We start from the raw sequence: 10,218 nt of genomic DNA, 5'->3' as shown, positions 1-10,218 counted from the left end.
TCATCTGAGATGTTTTTATCGCCCAATGGCGAAAAAATATGAATTGTAAAATTGTATGGATGTTGTTTAATACATTTTCTTCCTTTTTTAATAACTATTCTTTGCGATTTTTTTGAATATGCAATTTTATTGAAAATCCGCAACAAAAAAGCGTTGTAATAATCAAATTTTAATTAAAAAATGTTAAATCGTGATAAACTTACTTAACGTGTTTATTCTGTTTAATTTTTATTTGGTTTTTATTTATTTTTTTCAGAAAATTTTAATAAATAATTAAATCTAAAATGTTCTCAAATACTAATAAATAAAAAAAAACAATCAATAAATTGTTGATAATAATGATTTTAATTAGATTGTAAAAACCTTAAGTGATTATTTACGTGAAAAGAATTAGATCACTGCTCCCAGGTTAAATTTGTTGATTCTACAGAGAAAATCTACAGATCTGTAAATAAGTTTAGACTGCGATAACTGTGATCGAAATTATCTAGCTTGGCGTCGAAGAAAAATGCATTAATAAAAAAGTGAGCGAGTAATACTCACGTTCGCGTTTCATTTTCGGAGTAAAATCGACGAAATGGAGAGGAAAAGAGAGTGTGTCCGTTCTTTTACGCGCTCTCGAAGAAGACACGTTTTCGCTTTTAATGTTTCTCATTCGCGGCGGGTAGACATTTACTCATCTCTCATTTCTAGCGCGCTTCAAAGTATTCAAGTTTTTTTTTTGCAAAACACACATAACACAAATGACGTTCGCCCGGGTGTCCATTTTATGGCGCATTGCACGCGCAAAGACGGATACTGCAATCGAAACAAAATGTGAAAAAAAAAAGCCGCCGTTAACCCAGTTTCTTCGCTATCAATCATCACACGGTATTCTGTGGCACACGAGGCGCTGATAGAATTTCTGATGGAGATTGTAGAAAGATAGCTGCCTTTCGCGTTAAAATTATACGAAACGCTTTCAAAAAATTCTACCGAGCGTCTACCGAGTTCTTCGAAAAACTCCGCTTTTTATTGAATTCTGTGATAATATTCCAAATAATATATTTTTAATACGAATTCGATCTGAGATTTTTCTGTTTTCTTTTAACATTAAATAAATTCATATTTGGAACTAAAATTTCTATAATTAATTTTTATAGCAAAGTTTACTTAACCCTTAAATATCTCACTACGGAAATAACATGTTAGTGTATGATACTCAATCTAATTTGATTGTTTATAATTCTAATAAAAATGAACATATGAACAAATTTTTTTTTAAATTGAAACGTTAAAGAACATAACGATATCAAGTTTATTAAAAAAAAAATAGGAAAAAGCATTAAAAAAACGATTAAGAAAAGATATACCGAAAAGACGTTTAAAGGTTAAAATTATCATAGGGTGTTTTTTCACATTTTATGATTACTTTTAAAATTTTTCTATTCTTTTTAGATCACTATTTATAATAAATATTACTTTTTTCTGTAATTTATGCGTACAGTAACGAGTATAAAATATATAAAACGAGCATGTTAAATAAAACAAGGTTATCAGAAAAACTGGTATCGTTTATAATGAATTAAACATTGTTGCAGTATACGCAGAATCATCTCGATGTCCCGATTCTTTTATTTTTTTTATGAAGCCGACAATAGCTTTTGTTATCTCAATTTTAATTTTACTTTGCAATAAAAAAGTTACTCTTGTTTTCCCTCATAACATACTTTTACATTAAAACTGCGCTATCATTATACAAACTCGAAAATTCGTGTTATTTCACGAGCATGATATTTAAAAAAAAACGAATTCGCGCTGGATACTTGACGTGACAAACGAAACACCGTAGAAAAACGCTGAGCACCATATAGGAAATAAAAATAGTTCGCACGAAGTTGGAAAAATTGAAGAGGCAGTGAGAACATTAAAATCGTAAAGCTGCGCGAAACGATAATGGTATTTATGAAATCATCCATTTTGAAGTTTGTGAGTTTCAAATCGAGTGAGTTTGCATCATGAAGAGGGATACGGCAATCCAGCGAATCGATTTATATAAGATAAGATTTGTAAAAAAATGTCGCGATTGATCCTCTTAATTCGCTCCAATGCTACATTACCGTGTTGGATCACGTTTTCTGTATAAGCGCGTTACAAATCGCGCGAACGTTTTTCTCTCTCTCTTAAAAGTGTGGAATTATTCAAAAGCTGTGGTATATGTATACGGATTTCCTCGTGAAACGTCGTTCGATGAACCGCGCAAGTTCGCCAAAGAAGGACAAACTCGAGAGATACACACACACACACACACACACACACACACACACACACACACACACACACATCAATGAAATGCGATACGCGCTCGCGCTCGCGCCCGGTATGCTTTCGCAATCAGCGCGAGCGGAATAAAAGGGTTGAAGCCGCTGTAAAAAAAAAAAGAAAAATGTAGGTGACCCGCTTTCTTCGTTATCAATCATCGGCCGAGCATTTGGGGAAGAATGGGCAAAGCACAGGTAACTACCGATAGAAAATTCCACAAATCGCGCATGCGTCACATATTTCGCGGCTCGTCGAGATACGTCCCGAAAGCGATGATTACCCAGTTTTTTCCTCCTTTTTCCAAAAGAAAAAAAGTCGAAAGTGCATTTTTCGCTCGTCTGTCCTGTCCGTCTCTGGAAAAGTTACGCTCGTGATCCATTACAATCGAATCACTTCGCATGTGTATGTGTCTCCCTCGCGAAATATCGTTACGTTGCATGCGACGTGGGAGAGGTCGGGAATAAAAAAAATAGTAATTTACGTGAGAGCTCGTAAAAGGGCAATGCGTGTGTTCCGTCTGGTCGCGCAGAGGCAAAGCCGATTACGTGGATCTGCGTGTCTGTACGCGTGCATGCGTGGAGATTTGGGATAATATTCGTACCAAGATAATACTTGCATCCCCGGAAGTTCTATGCCCTGATAGGAAATCGCATCACGTTTATCGGAGCGCGTCATTCGTCGTATACTAAATCGTACCATCCACCGGTCTATGTTGCTTGCGGCCAGCAATTTGTCGATTCTCTATATAAACGGAGATTGACGCGCCGATCAATAATGGAAATAACAGTTCAAACGGTAATTTTTTTTTTTTTTTTTTTTTTAGTTACGTCTAACAGATTCCTATGAATTTGTTGTACGAATTTGTTCCCGTAACGTCAAAGAATGAAGTAATGATCAGAATTTATACATATGATATAAACGTTTGCAAAGTTTCTAATAACATATATAATATAAATATCACAAAATATTTATTTAAAGGTACTATGTATTTTTTGTAGATCAACATCAGATTCGTAAAATATCGAGAAAAAAAGAATTTTAAATTAGTCTCTTAGAGTTGTGTTTTTAGATCAACCACATGAACTAATATTTTCATCTGTATTCTTTTATCAGATTAATTGCTTGTAATTATAATTTCACTCTTAAATGATTATTTTTATATAATAAATTTATTCATGAAAAAAACATGTAGAACGTGCGATACACAAAATAAAGCGATACCACTTTTTGCTTGGGATTTGATAAAGCCCCGATAATGTGCGTTAATATTCATCACCTAGTCGAAAAAATCCATCGACATTCGTGACACGTTTGACAGAGGCAGGCAGCAGAGAGGTCTGCGAATTGCGAGATTTCCGGGAGGCTGGCGCGACATCGATGGTTTTCTGATTGACGAGCAGGTACGGAACGCATATCAAAAACAGTATTAATTAGCCGTCGAATCGCCGTTGATTTTCGACAAAGCGCCATGCCGACGTGGTTATAACGCGGCTATTCGAACGGCTGTGTTTATCAATTAGCCGCAGTGCACACGCTCTAGCGTCCAGCTTATTCGCATACATACGGACAAAAAGTCGTCGAACGGGCCAATCGCGTTAATATCGCGATTATCGATCGCAGCACAACTACCATTCCAGATCTTGCTCACCGAATTATGATTCCAGCTAGATTCTCTTTGTTCATATTGTAATTCTGTACATAGACTATTACATATTATTGAAAAATATATATATATATACAATATATAATTGATTATATACAATATATAATTGTATACTGGCCAATGGCAGTGGATTACAATGATAACTAAGGAAAATAGTAGTAGAATGAGATCGTTTAATTGCCGTGGAGTGGTGTATTTTGCGGCTTAAGGCAATTGTATTTAATGATCAGGTTTCTTTATCGAGAGAGGGTTCCTCAAGATTCGTATTTCGTTCTTTCGCGATGAAAAAGGAAAGTCAAAAAAAAAGGAAGAGAAAGAAACAGGAAGATCCTCTCTTGAAGGAATGGCGATCAGCTATTCCCACCCGCGGATCCACTGAATATGCATGAAACAATTGCGTATCTCATGCAATTAGCCGAGAGAAATCTTTTTCCTTTTCTTTTTCTTTTTATCTGTCTGTTATTTCTTTTTTCTCCTGTCTCTCTTTCCTGGTATCTTGTGCCCGTTTTAAAACTTTCTCTCTTTCTCTTTCTCTCTCTCTCTCTCTCTTTTCCCCTTTCCCTCTCCCCTCCCTTTCCTCTTTTGTTTCTATCTTTCACTAACGAATGGTGGAAAACTTGCTCTAATCAGAGTGCATTTGTGATTTCCGCAGGCAAACGCCACCGATGCAAATTGCATTTTGAATAACGCTGACACCGTGAACGCAGCCCAGTTCGTCGACCGATAAATGCGAACTTCTGCATCCTTTACGCCACCCTTGTATCATCTCTACGAACTCTCTATCATCTGTCCTTTCTATTCTTCTATCTCTCTCTTCCTATTCTCTCTCTCTCTCTCTCTCTCTCTCTCTCGCTTTCTCTCTCATCGTTTTCCCGCTGTAACCAGAGCGATATACGACACTTTTTTCCACCACACGGGCGGCTTTTGTAACGCTTTTAGTTACACCGCCGGATTTACTCGCAGTTGACGGGATTATCTTTTTAATTCTCTACACGTGCACCGCAAAACCGACATGCGCTGATAAATCGCTATTAGAGGAGAATTGCCGATGTGCGGCTTTTACCATTTTCGCGAGTTTTTCCGTTACATCACGCGATTAAGAATTTACATCGATTACCTTTGCTATTTATCTAAAAAAAGATATTGAATTGGAGTTATTTTTGCGAGATATATATTGGAAATATATACTGTTCGCGATCTCATGTATGTGTTACAAATACATTATTGCGAGTACTACGAGTGTAATATAAAATTTGTGGATTATATTAATACAAAGAGTCGCGAATAGAATTGTTCTACAGTTAATTTCCGAAATTTTAGTAATGTCTGAAATTACAGTAAATGTCAAGTTCCGCTCTTATCTTGTAAGTTCTCTTACGTGATATCCATATTGTAATAAACTTCTATGTCTAGCTCAGTCTAGCTGAGATCTGTCAGCTCGACTAATGTCATATCCGACGAGATATCTCCTTCAGACAAATCATTTCTAATGAGGTGCATTGAAAATTAATTCGGCAGAATTATTTGCATTTGCTAATCTCCAATTATTATTACCTTTACTTTAAATCCTTCAACACCATACTCTAAAATTTTCGATTTTAGTTTACATTTTGGATTGTTGAGGTAAACATCATATATTTTTATGGTTCCGAACTATACAAAAATCTGAAAAAATTCTTATGAAATCTTTAACAACAAATTTTTATTAGGTATAATAAAAACTTGCTGTATTTTATTTATTTTTTACATATTGAAATCTGAATAGAAATAAACGTCGACGAATACCGACTGTGCTTTAAAAGGTACAAAATGTTGGAGGATTAAAAATTACTTTTACTTTAAATTAAATTAAAAAGTAATATTAATTACCAGTGAAAATTAAAGAGTAGATCTTCCAATCTCTTTCTCTCTCTCTCTCTCTCTCTCTTTCTCTCAGAACTTTAAAGTTTTATCTTTCATTCGCCTTTGTAACTGTCTCTATCTCTAGTAGAGTGCAATTGTCGAAGATAATAATACTTAGTAATAATAACCCGTTTCAACTTACTCAATTTTATTCATAATTCCGTGCTCTGCCGCAACAGTACATAATATTCCTCTTACTTACAATACCGTCGTAGAAGTGCCAATAGTTGACAAAGAAATATTTGAACATCTGCACGAATCGTTCTCAGAAGTCCCGTAATTGTGCGCTTTGAAGTTGTCGACAAACACCTTTGCGAAATGTGCGGTCTCCAAATCGTGTTTTAAACATAGTAGCGAGCTAGAAACTTCGTCCAGGTGTAACACGTCCGAGCTTTCAACCCGGGAGGATAGAAGAGTGAGAAGCACACGGGGCGATCGCGAAAGTACATTTCGTTGACTTCGCAAACATTTTCCCTCGCGCGCGGACGTGTTTTTGTATTTTTCCGACGACTACCCTTCCTTTTTCGTCGAGAAAAGAGCACTCTGCGACCCATCGTTATTCCTGTGTTCTCAGGAAACATTCATCCGCGACCGTCTTGTGTCTTCAATTAGTTACCTTTGCTTTCGAATATCGCGACTTATCAGTCATTGTTGCTTGGAAAAACAGTTCGCGTTGTCAAGAGATTCAAGAAAAATTGTGACGACTGATACTAATAATGAAATTGAAATGCTGTATTATTTGACAGTCAATAGCAGACATTCCGGCTTTCAATATTCTCTAACAATCTACAATATTGGTAATATCATTAATAACATGATGGAAAAAAATGTGTGTGTGTGTGTGTGTGTGTGTGTGTGTGTGTGTGTGTGTGTGTGTGTGTTTTATGTCCTATGGATGTGCACTCATCTATAATAATGACAATTCATTGAGTAATTAGAAATTGGTCGCAAATGCTAAAAACAATGTATCTATTAATAGTTGATGAGTCAGCTGTCAATCGAGGGTTAGACAACTATTGTACGCAGTGACACACCTTGTTTTCTTCCATCATATGATTAATAAAAATAGAATGCATTAATCTTTTATTCTCTACGCATATTAAATTCGATGAAAACAAAAATTCATTTTTCTAACTAAAAAGACAAATATTAATTTTTGTAAATCTCTGGAAAATTAATTAAATTATTATATTTGTAATTTTGTTTAATAAAATATTTTTATTTATTCTAAGAGCAAATTATGCTCAAAAATAGCGGAGTTTTGAAAAATGATTCGTATCACTAAGACATAGAATCATTGAAATCGTAAGTTTTCCGATATTGGCATGGGGAATTGGTTCGGGTACTAACGCAATGGTACAGCTCACTTTCAATTGGAATACTATGTCATCGATTTGTCGACAACAGATATTCCAGCTTCCAACATTACCCGAGCCATTTGTTGGAAATAATGTCCACTTTGGTACGCGCGAACACAAAACGCATTAACTTTTACGGTCTGAGGGGTTTAGTTTGAAATTAATTGAATTATATTCTTTCTTTTAGAAGAGAAAATTGCATACCTAGCTACAGCGAAAAATTATTCTAGATTATTAGAATGGTATTTCAGTGAAAGTAGTCTAGAACGGAATGTGCCTGATACTTTTTATTTTATACTGTTTATTGTGGAAGATTCCTTTGTCTCCGCGCACGCTAATATTAATTTTCAATGCTACATGTATTTCATATATGCGCATAAGAATGTCATATTACAGCTAAAAAGGGTATCTAGCGAGAGAATAATTTTGCTGCGTTTCTATCATCATAGCCTGAAAATATCAAAATATTTTACTATTAATTTGCGGACATTTTTGTTTTATAAAAGATTAAAGAATTCAATATCGAAAGCATGTTACGATTCGTATACATTAGAATTCCATGTGATAACATTTACGTGGAATAATTAAATTATTCTCTTATTTAGATTAATTCCATTAATTCCGTAGCCTTTTTCGGGCATTTCACGTTTCAATTGACATTTACAGAACTCAACATGCGTGCTGCACTTAGCGTAACACACGCTGGACGCGTTACAGGGCAAAGCGTTCCGTTTGTACGTGACCGAGCTCTCGTTAACGAACATTACCCGACCTCGGGTGCGAGATATAGGCTAAAATTGATCTACACTGTGGTCCGTGGGTGCGAAAGGGTGGAGTCCGAGTTTAGGGTTGCGACTCGGCACAGCGTGGTGCGAGTCCACTGCGGCGACGCAAGGTTCAATGCACCCCTTCCAACTATTTTAAACAAATTAGCGCTAGAGAACTTTTGATGGACGTAGAGAAACACGCGCGAGGGCAGTGATTATCGTGATTAAATATTTCCGTATATACTATGGGACATACGTGACTACGTGTATATCGTTTTGCGTCTACAGGTTGCATACGTGATAGCCATGTATTTGTCGGCACGAACGGATCTCCGGGAACTTTGATTTTACGCTCTGAGTCACGCGACTGTCAAACAAATTCCGTTGATGCGAAACTTGCTTTCTTTTCCTTCTCTCTTTTGCGATCATTTGTTGGTACTTTCGCCGAGAAATTATTAGATTCATTATTCGATCGATCGAACTCGATATATGTCTTAGATTAGAATGTAATCTCACATGAAAATACCTCTATCTCAATAGTAGACATAATTCATTATTCATGCAATGAAAAAAACATTTTTAGTATTTGTGACTGTGTATTAAATGTGAGACTATAATTATGTTACTATAAAATTATGGTTACTATTGTTACTATTGTTAATGTTATAGTTACTAACTATAATTCTATCAATAAATATATATATATAGTTGGCAGACAGAAATGACTATAATTACCATAATTATGTTATATCTGTAATTATAGTAACAGATTTTTCTAAAACAAAAAAATTTTCTTCCCCTGTATGAAAAAATCTTATAGAGTTCTGTCGAAATCTATTTAGCTCGTCCTTGAGTAACTTTTGTCTTGTTTTAATTTGAGAAAAGCTAGATTTGTAAATTGTAGTTTTAATCACAACCAGTGTAATTGGGCTGTAAAAGATAAAAACTACCTCTCAAAGTTAAATCCATGTTTCTATCTTTACGACAGCGACTCGTAAACCTTGCAAAATAGGAAGATAGCTACGGACAATAGTCGTATTCCAAGAAACAGGATGTCAAGTTGTAACAATCAGATTGTGGCATTAAATGAGAGATACAATGGTGTAAGTGTTGTATTCGGTTTATGTATTGAAAGTATTGAAAGCTTTACCTTTAGTTAATTTAAATTTCATGAAAAATTAAAACAAATAGCCCACTATTAGGTCTTACAAACAATTTTACACTATTTCATATATATACAAAAAAATAAATTATTTTATATTATACTTTTATTTTTTTAGGGAAATAATGTAAATAGATTTAATAAACGTATGGAAAAGCACATTTATTCAAAGGTTTATCTATTAAGAATTTTGTTACAGATAGCGATTTTATTTTTTTATTTTTATACGAAAGAAAAGATTGTCATTGAACATACAAAAGTCTAATTGTGAATACTACTCTCTGAATACCACTATTGAAAAAGAATGAAAAATTTACACTGTTGAATAAGACCAGTAGATTTTCATTCTTTTTTTGGAGTGAATTTTTATTCGAAAAGTGTGAAATCTTATTCTAAAAAACAGTGTGAAAATCTGCCAAATGTAAATTTTTCGCTCTTTTTCAATGTGACTGTATTTTAATTCTTTTGGAGTGAGAGTTCCAAGAAATTTAGAAATAAACATTTTCCTTGCAATGAATTCCGATGAAATGACGAGAGTCTATCGTTAATCAGCGATCTATTATCAATTCAATCAGATCTATTATCAATCAGACGAGATGCCGCTTCCTAGTTGAACGCATAAACATGACTGATGTAGCAACGTGAAAGAGGAAACCGAAGAGCGACTCGTCGCACGACGTGTCAGACGAAAGACTCCCGGCGGATTCGAAACGGGATTCAATTTCCCGAAAGGCGATCCTCGTTCCGCCGAGTCTCGCAACTCTCGCGCTATCGGCTTGACGGGCAAGGAGGAAACTGAGAATGTAGCTCTAAGAGAATGCAGGGTGTGGGCTGTTGAGTAGGTGGGCGACAGAAAGAATAGGAGGGACGTGAGAGATAGAGTGCAAGGTAGAACCGGAAGTTCGTCCTGAATCCACGAATCGCAATGCGGGACCGCGTCTCAGGGCTGGCGCCGGAAGTCTTTTAGAAGTTTGATTAAACTTCGACCGCGCGCGGAACGCGTGCTCGTGAAACATTGGTCGTTCCAGATTGCAGAGAACTGACGACAGATAAAAGACTGCGCGC

Source organism: Atta cephalotes (assembly GCF_000143395.1).
Source record: "Atta cephalotes unplaced genomic scaffold scaffold00018, whole genome shotgun sequence".
NCBI lineage: Eukaryota > Metazoa > Arthropoda > Insecta > Hymenoptera > Formicidae > Atta > Atta cephalotes.
This window is presented reverse-complemented; position numbering follows the sequence as displayed.